Source organism: Dasypus novemcinctus, chromosome 1 (assembly GCF_030445035.2).
Source record: "Dasypus novemcinctus isolate mDasNov1 chromosome 1, mDasNov1.1.hap2, whole genome shotgun sequence".
Classification (NCBI taxonomy): Eukaryota; Metazoa; Chordata; class Mammalia; order Cingulata; family Dasypodidae; genus Dasypus; species Dasypus novemcinctus.
This window is the reverse complement of record NC_080673.1, coordinates 124,771,521-124,783,709: the sequence shown is the minus strand read 5'-3', so window position 1 is coordinate 124,783,709 and position 12,189 is coordinate 124,771,521. Positions and strand designations below refer to the sequence as shown.

General features: G+C 32.5%; 1 protein-coding gene across 1 annotated transcript in view; it reads right to left on the bottom strand.

Annotated features, from left to right (window-relative positions):
* Positions 1–12,189, bottom strand: part of ANTXR2 (ANTXR cell adhesion molecule 2) — a 141,185-nt gene that overhangs the window by 30,695 nt on the left and 98,301 nt on the right. The gene's annotated exons all lie outside the window — the stretch shown is intronic.

The window sequence follows — 12,189 nt, the reverse complement described above, 5'->3', positions numbered from 1 at the left end:
GTGTTATACTAATTATGTAGCATCCTTGGGAGAATTTGGAAAATAGTGCCCCAAATAATTTTCTCTACTCTGCAATTCAGATGAAGAACCCCAGTTGAAAAAAAGGTGTTTGTAAAACAAAGGCTCAGAGAGTTTATATAACTTGTTCAAAGCCAATCAGCTGGTAAGAAATTTCAAACTGGACTTGTGACAACAAAGCCAAGGTAAGGACAGAGTGAATGCAAGTCACATACTGAATATGAAGCATGTGTGATTCCAAATTTCAAGCATGATTTATTTTGTTTTCTTAAAGTGTCAAATTAAGATACACAGAAATTCAGAAGCACATTTTAGATTAACTCTCCTAAGTAAAATAAACCATAACAGATGCCTGTGAATAGGCTCTTAACCAAAACAAAGATTATACAAGTCTAAAAAATTCTCAGTCTTCACTCTCTGGGATAAAGGAATTTGTAAACCCATTCAATAAATATGCAACAATATTATGCTGACTTCAATTCATGCTTAATATAAGTCTCTTCCATTTAGTGAATCCCATCTTTTTCTCAAACTAACTGCAAAAAAAAATGTCATTGGAAGTAAGCCAAACCTTTGAATTAAAAAAAAAAATCTGCACATATCTACCCCTTGAATCTGGTCATCAACTGCTCCTTGAGCCAGCATTCCTATTCCTTTCCATGATTTTCTCTTTAGCTCTCCAATGTGTTTAGCAGGATGAATAGAGGCTCTCAACCCATTGGTCATGCTTTATGTTCAGAAAATATTACCCGTTAATAAATGACTGGCTATTATTTAAAAACCAAGAAGAATTCCTTCAATATGAGTAACACAATGACAACCCCTAAGTTTAAGTATAAAATGTCTTTGAACTTTGTGAGAAAAAAAAGAAAACAGAAGGCACAGGCACCAGCAAACAGGATGAGAACGCATGAGCCAACACTGGTTTGTTAACGTGATCATACTATGCTTACATAGCCAATATGACTAAGAGGAGCTGCCTGTTAAATAGAGAATGACAAATAGCAATTATACTAATGCACTACATTGTACACAAAACAAGGGTGGCTGGGATAAAGTGTCAAGGGCAGGTCATTAATGATGACAAGGGCTGGATTCAGCTGTAGCAGGTGTCACCGTCCCAGGTGGATGACCTTACTGCCATAATCCTCATCTGCACAGAGGGCTTCCTCGGAGTGTGGAAGCCAATACAGCAGGTACAAAAAAGTGTAAGTAATAATAATTATTGTAAACAGAAAGACACATAAAACCTCAGTGTCCTCAATGCCCCAGAATTTACTTCTTAGAAGGTTTATCTTTCAAAGTCACTGATGAGCATGATGTAAGTGGCTCTGTTGTCAGGAAACTCTAAATTTAAATTTTACCACTTACTAGGTGTTTGGTCTTTGCTAATCTCCCAAATGCAGAATGGAGAACCTTCCTTTAGTGAGGACTAAATAAGAAAATAAATGTAACATAGTTGGCACTTGGAAGGTATGGAATAAATTTTAATTTTCTCCTAAACCACTAAACAAGTTGGTCAAATCTAGACTGAAATCGCTTTGTTTTAGTGATCACGTGTCACTCTTACAAAATTTTGCTGAAAATGTATCAATTTACAAATGCTATAATGTAGGAAATATAGTCCAATATTTGAAAAAAATAAGGCACACAAGTGATGACTATATTCAAAATTTTATAATTGAGAAGAGACTAGAACAGTTATTACATGCTATCAAATCAGTACTTTAATACATATGGTTCCAAATAAATCCACGAACTACCAGAAAGCTTCCATTCTTAAGATAAAGTATGGTATAAAAATACCATTCAATAATCACTATTTTGCTCAATATCTGTTCACATTCTTTGTACCAAAACAGTCACTTTAAGACTCTTCATTGAGTCATCAATCTTGGAAGTAGTTACAGAAATAGAGCCAAAAATTCCTCAATGATTTCTACATTCACACACTTCCTTAGTCTATTTAAAACTTTAATAGTTACTATTTGCACCATTCCTCTCTAAAAATGTGAAATGTTATTATGCACATTATTTTTAACACTTTCTCTTCTTGGCTTACAATGATATGCAGACCCTCATCTCTCAGTTATTACCCTTATCAATTTATGAAACACACACTGCTTTAGAAAATAAAAAGGCCACATCACCAGTTGCTACAAACCTACATCTCTTGTCTGAAGTTGTTGAAACTACCTGTATCATGTAAACAGCTTCAGAATTTTACAAAACAAAGACATTTCTTCTTTCCTCAGTCTCCCTCTATCCCAATCTCTTCTTTTTCTCTCCCTCTCTCTCTCTCAATGCTCCTATTATGGATTATTCAGATACTTCAGTCTTCCAATCTTTGAATATTTCATGCTATCCAATATGGCCAAAAAAGGGGCAAATAAAACATTGTTACAAGGAGAGGTTTAGGTGCTATTTTTACTTAAAAAAAAAAAGTGCTGATTTCACCCCACAAGAGAGAAACTGTCTGATATTTAGGACAAAATGGATTCCCTGTTGTTTAAACACTCCGACAGGTTCCCTTTTCTAAAGAGTCTCTTCAGTCTGCATGACCAGGCCTGACCTTTCTGCCAAGTCCAATCCTTCTAACTTATTACTGATCAGTTTTAACCTTTTTATTTTTTTCTTTTAAGTTCAATTCCACGGTACACATGCTCAAATCCTTCTTCTACTCCCGATCCTTGCTGTTCCATACCTAGATCCACTTAGTAACCAAGTTCTATCAGGGCCCCCTTCTCCATGCATTCTGATGGAATCCCATTGTCCCAGTTAGGGGCCCTAAATTGTGGTTCTGCATTAGCCCAGACTCCTGCTGCTCATTCTTTCAATCTATCTTCAAACACACTACTTGTCACCAAGTTAATAAAGAAATAAAACTATTTTCATGAGGTCCTAGCACAGAATTAATAAAACAAATTAAACTTTTTTTTTTTGAGAAACACTGCAGTAAGCATGTTCTTCTCGTTGATTGTTAAACATCAGTCTTACATACAAGGTCCACCAGAGCGGGATATAACCTGGATTTATTGCTTATTACTTCCCCACATAGAGCATGGAAGTTACCAAAGAAAGTAGTTGAACCACTAACCTAGAACATTCACATCATGAATGTTCTTACTTTCTCTGCCTGTGCAAATCCTTCAAGGTTAACTCAATTCTCTCTTCTGCAAAGTTTCACCATACCTCCTGGTCTGTAGTGTTCTGATAATTCAAATAGCAATTAATGGCCATGCCATTTATTTGGAAATTAGGTAGGTAGGCAACACTTTTGGGACATATCTTCTCTTACTGTCCTGAACTAGCATTGAAATATTTCATTATTTTACTTTCTAAATGTTTATTTTCAATCCTTTGAGTAGATTACAAACTCATTAAGTTTATACTGTATTGAGGTCTGTAGTTTGGGATTATCTGTAATACAATACACTTGTGTATATACTAATAATTTATAAAAAGAAAAATTATTTTAATTCTTCAAAATAGAGTATCACTAGCAGCACTATATTAGATTTTGAGGTCATAAAATAATGGAAAATTATATTAGGAATTAAAATTAGTCTAGATTATGCAATTGACTTAATTTTTTTATTTTGTTTGTTAATTTAATTTTGTTTGTTCTGCTTTGGATTATGATTATTAAGCTTGACTTTATACCTTGCCCCTACCTAGATTATAAATTCATAGAAGATAGGCATTATATCTAGTCATCATTAATTTTTTTTTTTATTCTTACTTTTATATAAGATAAGAGTCTACTGGCAAGATTGTAGCTCATTTTCTTTTCGGTCTAATTTTACCAACAACAAAAAAAAATGTTTTAACCAAATATTTAGGAAAACAAAAATCAGAAAGTACCAAAGAGAAAAATTTTAGCATCAATAATTTTAAAATTCAAATGAGTATTATCTGTGATCTCATAGTTCACCATATATCTTCATTCATATCATTAATAATAATTTTAGTATTTTACCTATTATTCCTAAAATGATTAGAAAAACAATTTACTAAAAACGCTACAACAACCTTTAAAATATAATGAAAATGGGCATTTTTCTTATGCCTTTGGTTATGTAAATTGCCTTATCATTACTATTAATACTCGTATTATTATATAAGAGGGAGTGCACAGAATGATACCCTGGGAATAAGGAAGATATACTATTTCTTACAATGTGTTAAAGAAGTTTTCTCAGAAAAATATATTAATGGTAATGATGATGATGTGGCATGAAAGTCATTCTAGATGCCTCATCAGGTTCCAAGGCCTCTTCATGTGATATGTAACCTCATGTGGGTACACCTCGTAGCACAGTGCTGATGGCAGATAGCAAAGGAAGCAGAACTTCAGATGTGCAACCTCTTTCAGTTGCCCATTATTGACACACTAGAGAGTTGTCTTAAAACGGATAGCTGGCAATCTGTTTGCCTTAATTTTCAGTAATGTACCTGAAGAGATACTTTAAAAACCATTTCAGGATAGTATTTTTGTAGGATGGTTTGGGGCACATTATATTCAGCCACATCAAGGGATAAATTTGACAAGTGATCAAAATAAGAGATCAAGCAAGAGAAAATGATGTGAAAAATAAATAGTAAATTCAATATAAATTTAACTGAATTTATGACAAAAAATTCTAAAAACTAGATTTCAAGAAGGCTTATAGACAATAAATTACATGACTGTGCCAAATGTCTCACACTAAAAATTATGGATTTTCTCTAGTGAATTTAAGAGCTTTGAAAGGAGGAACATTTGGACAATACAATTTGGGATTGTGCTATAATCTTAGCCTCTAGATAGAACTCTTCCTCTAGGTTTGATTTTATAGATTAGCGACAATGATCAATTTTTAAAGTCTAAAATAAACCTATTGTTTTATTTTCTACCACTAATTATATTTCATTCTTTTTTTTTTAAAGAAAATACATATTTTTATTATTGTTTCCAAGTCTTCGTCCCTGTACAATATTTGTAGGTGCCCCAAATTCAATCCACAAATAATCTTCTGACTCCAATATTTACAATATAACTTATTAAAATACTTTAATATTTAAATTGAGGGAAGTTTATATTTAATTAGTTCATTATTGATTCCTTATTTAAATAATTTAGTACTTCTCATTTTTGGCTGGCATTTTCAATTTAATTTTTGAAATAATTTTCTTAATTCATTGCATGGGTTATAAATCCAACTAAAACTCTGAATTCTAAACTGTTGTACATTTTCTATATAATTCCCCAATTACCTTTGAAGCATAAATTAAAGCAGAATTTATTTAAATGGTAAACTCAATTTTTCAATGTTGTTTTTAAAGATCAAACGGGCTTAATTCTACTCACTCATTACATTCATGACCCTGGCAACTTACCTGACCTTTCTGAGCCTCAATTTCCTTATCTATTAAATGAGAATTTGAGTAACATAAGTAAGGTCACTACTAGTAAAGCATCTGTCCCATAGCTGCTGCTTTATAGATAATGCTGTGGTTTATGAATTATTGTTGTGGATATATTAATAATGATGGTGATGCATGTTGATTTTCTTAGAACTATTAATATATTCCTAAATAATTTTTTGTTTAAGTGTATTCTCCAACTTTTGGCTTCTCATCTGGACTTCACATTTTTGGATACTGACACTGCCTCAACATCAGCATAATTGCATTGCAAATATCTAAGGTGTATATTACATTAGAGTATTTCCTGATTTTTTTATCTTTTATTTCCCCATCTTAAAAATGAAACTAAATGGGAGGCAGACGTGGCTCAAGCGATTGAGCTCCCATCTACCATATAGGATGTCTAGGGTTTGATTCCTGGGGTCTCCTGGTGAAGGCAAGCTTTCACGTGGTGAGCTGGCCCTCATGGAGTGCTGGCCTGCATGAAGTACTGGCCCACGTAGAGTGCTGGCCTACACAGAGAGCTGGAGCAGCAAGATGATGCAACAAAAAGAGACACACGGGATAAACAATAGGAGATGCAGCAGATCAAGTAGCTAAGGTGGTGCAGGAGACTGAGTGCCTCTCTCCCAATTCAGAAGGTTGCAGAACTGGTTCCCGGTGCCAACTAAAGAGAACACAAGCAGACACAGAAGAACACACAGCGAATGGACATAGAAAGCAGACAGCAAGCACAAAAAAACAACAAAGGAGCAGGGAGAAATAAATAAATAAATAAATAAATAAAGCTGAAGGTTGTAGTATTTCCATGCCTTGGTAGATGCTTGTATTTCCCAGTAACACTTTGCTACTTCCGTCTATATTACATTCTTAAATAAATGAAATATTTGATATGTGTTTAAAATATTAAGGGTCTAAGAATTTGATTAAAATAATATTAAGTCAGGATTTTGTCTATTTATAAATAATACAGAAAATATATTTATGTAATTGACCAAAAGTAAGCTAATTCTAAAATAAGAATAAAATTATGATCAAATTATGCCCTTTGAGGTTTATGTTAAAAGCATTTAGAGGCAAGGGGTCAGCACAAGTGTTGTCATCCAGTTTAGTTGAGGGAAAAAGAACACTTAATAAAAGGAGTGTATTTAACTGATTTAAATCAAAAGAGTTGATTTTCATTGAACATTTGTCCACTAGAGTTAGCCCAGGTTGGAAAATAAATTTTTGAGTGACCCAATGGGAGAACAGTTCCATGTAGAAAAATATCCATTATGGATTTATAATCATGTTATTGTTTTGGTCATTCAAATGTTTCAGAATATTGTAAAAATATATGCCATTTTCTTCTTATTAGCAACTTGTGAAATGTTTATGTATAATTATTGATGGTTGATGGCCTCATGAAATGCCTAATTACCAAAAGCGCAAGAATTAATTTAATCAGATTTGTAAACAATAAGCTAGACTTTATGTGTGAAGTAATTTTTTCATTCATTAAAGATTGTTGGAGCCTCCTCTCTGAGAGACAATGCACAAGATCCTGGGGATACCTGGTCTGGTCTTCACAGAACTGGCTTGGGTGGAATTAGATAAAAGACAACATGGCTAGAATTCAAAGGTATCCCTGAGATCATTTATTTCCCTATATGTAAATGAGAAAACTAAGGACAAGAGACACTGGGAAATCCATGCCTGCTTTCAAGCTGATCAATAGCAGTATAGGGATTCCCAAGTCTCCTGACTCCCAATGCAGGATTTCTTCCATTACATCACAAAGGGCTTTAGGACTTGTCTTAATCATGCCTTCCTCCCCCAACTTCCCCAATTCCCAATCTCTTGCTCCAGCCTACAAAAACATTCCTGGAATATATAACCTATTTCAACCCTCCTATGCTTCTGAACATGCTCCTCCTTCTGGGTGACAGAACTGAAGTGTAGAGGTTGCAGTATAGGAAAGTGGTAGAATTACCCAATTTGTAAGGTCCCTTATGAGACAAAAATTCCTTATTCCATGAAGCATATGCACTTTCTGTGGAATTTACTGACACTTCTAAATATAAAATTTTATTTATTGGTAAATTCAAAATTAAACGTACATCATATATACATACTTATAAACATATATACAGGCAAGTCACTTAACATCTCTGGGTCTCATACTCCTCACTTGTAAAATGGGAATATTATGATACTTAATTTTCCATTGTTAAGGAAAAAATGAGATAGCATAATTTAATATGTGCAAGACACAGTAGGTATACAATAATCATTAGCTGAATTTGAATTCTAAATCTTCCCTATAAGAATGTGTCCTTCCCTTTCCTAAACATCTAAGTGCCCTCAACACTTATCACAACTTGCTGCCCCCGTTAAACATACACACACTTGTATTAGAAGGCCCAAGCTGCAGATATTACTGAATTTTACTTCTCTGAATATTACTCAGAGAAGACCCTGATAAATCAAGAAAAGTATTGAATGCCATGAATCCTTGAAAATTTTTGAACTGGTTAATCTTAGTTGTCTTAAAAAAATACAGTATGGAATATCTACTAGGAAAAATTCTTATTTTATCCAAGAAACTGACCACTTTACAATCTATTACACCTGCCTCATCATAATTTTTATGTGATGCCTCTTTTGTTCTAAGATGAAAGACTATATGCAAAGATTGGAGGAGACATTGATGAAGTGCTAAACTTTACAGAAAAGCATGTATAATCTCAACTCTGATCTCAAAATATTTATTTGAGAACCTTTCAAACACCTAATTCTAATTTCCTTTTGATCATGTTACACCCTGGCTCAAAACCTTTAATGGCTCTCGACTGTCTATAAATTTAAATCCAAAGTCCTGACACTTGCAAATTTTTACCATGTCTCTCCAATAACTAGTTATTATATGCAAAAATAAATACCTGGATCATAAAAGGAATACCAATTTGGTTTTTTTCCCCTTACTTATGTTTAAAGCTAATCATAAAAAGAAGAAAACATCACTTACAAGAATGCAAGTGGACACAGAGAGCAGACAATGGGGAGAGAAGTAAATAAAAAATAAATCTTAAGAAAAAGAAATAAAATCTTCTTTTTAAAAAAAGAAATATAATAATATAATGTATTTCAAAGTCAAATTTGTAATTTTAAATTTGATGATAATTTAATATCCAAACCACTGACTATACCTTGTTACTTAAATTTAGTACACAGTCATCAGAATTAAGCTACATGTGTAAAAATAAATTAATTTAGTATATGTACTTTCATTAGAGACTTTTTCATTTTGTCTAAATGTATGGAATACATGAGCTATATTTCTGAAATCCCATTTCTGAAGTTTTGAGCCATATCTGTTTCATAAAAATTTCTCTTCATTTTTATGAAATGGCTATACAAGCCAATTTTGCTAGCCAAAATACTAATAATTAAAATAATTAGTTCCTATTTCAACTTGAAAAGTATCACAGGATAATCGAAGAGATTAAATAATGATGGGAGATTAACCTGACAAACATGAGTGGAACAGTACTGGGGGAGAAAGAAAAGAGGTTTTAAGAAAAGACTGCTTAGTGAAGATTTAACCTGCTTAATTCCAAAAGATTAAGTATCCAATAGTGGAATATGCAACCTTACAAACTTATACTTTGTATTTGATTATTTAAATAAACACTTAATTTTCCTATTTCTTCCAAGTTTCTCAGAAAATATATCTCTTCTCCTTTCTTCCTTTTTCCTTTTTCCTCCCTTCTTTTCCTCCTTCTATTTCCTGACACCCCCTCCTTCTATTTAACCTCATAATCTGACATTACCTCTCCAATGAAGTACTTTGTATGCATGAAACACGTAATATTATTCAGATTTACTGCTATGGCCATATCTAGGAAAATCATTTGGATTTAATGTTACTTGTCTATCATTCCTAACCACCCTATGTAACCATCAAAAGGTAAAGGACTGGATATTGACCCAAGGAAATGTTTAAAAGATGTAAAGGAAAATATTTATGTAATATATACATACACATACTGACTCACTCTCTTCTCTCCTCCTAAATCTTTAAACTCATAAAACAAGCATCTGATGCCAAAGCATGAACCACATATTAAGGATTTAACCTCATTATTAATAACTCAGACTTAAAACTCTTGACAATTAATTAAGATTAATGACCGAAGTCATTCTCTTTTCCCCAATGTAACACTTCCTCACATTGCTTCAATTCCCCACTCCATCGACCCTTCTATACTCATTTCAACCTGTTAAAACCTGTGGTCCTGAAACCTTGATCTGTTATCTGCTGCATTTTGTATATGATATCAATGAAGCAGATGCTAGCAAATTTACAGCCAACAGCTCAGACAGCTGTCCTACTTTAAACAGGTAATGAAAAAGGAGCTAATCTAGTTAAGAGCACAGGACTAGTTCATAAATCTGGGTTCAGAGGACAGCTACAGCCCTTATACCTTTTCTGGAGAGTAGGAACTGAATTAAATTGTCAGCACCCTTCTCACTGTTAGTTGAGAAAAGCCAGCATTTCTATACACTGGACTAATGAGATACTCAGAGCTAACATAGGTCTGCTCAGTATATGATAACTATGTGATATTATCAACAGTATCAGGTATGATGTGGCTGGAAAAAAAAACCAGATCACAAGAATGTAAATCACTTTGTTAATTTAATTTCTTTTCTTGGATCAAATAGAAAACAAAGAAAGATCAAATACACTTCAGAAAAAAATTAGAAGAATTCAACTGCAAGCAACACAATAATAAACATATGCTGATGGAACAAAAATTAATAAAAAATACAAGTCTTCTATTCAGAATTCAACCTAAAGGAAAATGATTATGTCATGTTTTTATAACTCAGAAAATGTTTAATAGATTTAATTATAAATTAAAAATTAAGCATCAATCAAAAATGGTAAATTTTACCTCCATATAAATAACATTTTTACATATCAGCATCCTCAGTCACATCTTTATAAAAAATAATGAAATTTGTCATATTTCAGAACTGTTCTAATGCCTTAATTTTCTCAATATCTTAGTTTCAGGGGAGAATCATGATGGTAAAAGCATAAAGTGTGACAACAGAAATTTGTCAAATCTATAAGGACTAAATTAAATCTTTTAAGAATCAATGTTTTGATGCATATATTCATTAGTGGTTCTTTTTTAATCTTGATCAATTTTAATAAAATTAAGAGATACAGTAATTCACACAGTTCCGTTTATTGCATCAATAACTTGTGTATATTGCAGGGAATTATGTTGAAGTGTTGGCAAAAGACATCATGCTCAGAATTAGAAAGTTAAAGGCTTGGTGATAATTCAGTGAGTGTGCTTAGGTCAGCTATGCCTGTGCTTGGATACAGCTGGTGAAGAAAAGAGTGAGTGATGGAGAGAAGAGTGATGGTAACTAAAGTTTGTAAGCCAGGCATAGGGAAAAGGATAAATCCAGTTAAAGATAGATTATATGGTGACAACAGAATATTCAAGTGGAAAATTCAGATAAGCTGTGGAGAGGCATGCAAGAGGAATTCTGGAGGTAGGATAGAACTGTTTATGAGTGATGTGCCTGATGATGACAGTAAAGCAGCGAAAGCCGATGGGGTCTCTAGACAAAAGTGAAATATGAGCAGAACAGAAAATCAACCATTAAAACTTAGGAATTAACCAGTGTTAGGAGGTAGGAGAAGTGAGAGAAATGAAAAATGAAGAAAGATAATCCCTCTTCACTGTAGAACTTTTCTCTGTAGGCTGTCCATAAATATGCTATTCAATTTTTTAATTGAAATGTATGTTTTAGAGACTTACTAACTCTAATAGGCAAACAAAATATATATGCATGTATAAAACTGTGTATGTGTGTATATATGTATATATATATGATTGTAAGTCTATATAATCCTATATTTAACATATATGTGTTTATATGTATGTGTGTGCATGTATGTATGAAATCCTTAGTAGGTAGGCCTTCATGGTGCTTTAATAAAATATACTGAATTCGTAATAAACTGTTAAGAAATCATTAGTGTCAGTATTGACAAGAGTAAGTTGAAAACCTCTAATTTTGAGCCAAAACAAAACTGTGCTTAATACTGGACAAGAGTATAAAAAAATATACCTAATGTGTTTTAGCTTTCATATAATAATCTGCTTATTAAGATGTACTATGGGAATCTATAATCTAGGAAATTGTAAAGCATCTTTTCCCCCAATTTTCCATGTGAAAAGCTATGTTAAGAAGGAGACATGATGTCTATTAGAGAATAAAACTTTTTAAAATGGGAAACAATTTGTAAAAACAATTTCTACCTCATTAATTTTTTAAGAAAAGCACAAGGAGAAGAAAAAGGAAATTTTGTGTAACTCTTTGAAATAAGAGTTCATTTGTAATCCAAAATAAGAAAAACTAAAATGAGAAACAAATGAACATCCACCGATATTTTTAGACATAATTTCTTGCAATAAATTAGATGAAATTTCCTGACATAAAAATAATTTTTAGTTCATGATATATATATATAAATGATATACATATATATATCAGTTCCAAATTTCTCAAATACTAGAGGTTGCAATTAGATTCAGAGCAGAATTTGTGGAAAATGTAAATGAAGATTATGTGTACTGAGGAGCAATATTGAAGAGGTCATTATTTAGAGACTATAAGTGCATGATTTTAAAATCCTTGTGTTTTAGTTAGAAATATGAAAAGAAATCAAAGATCTTCAGCAAACTAAGAAGT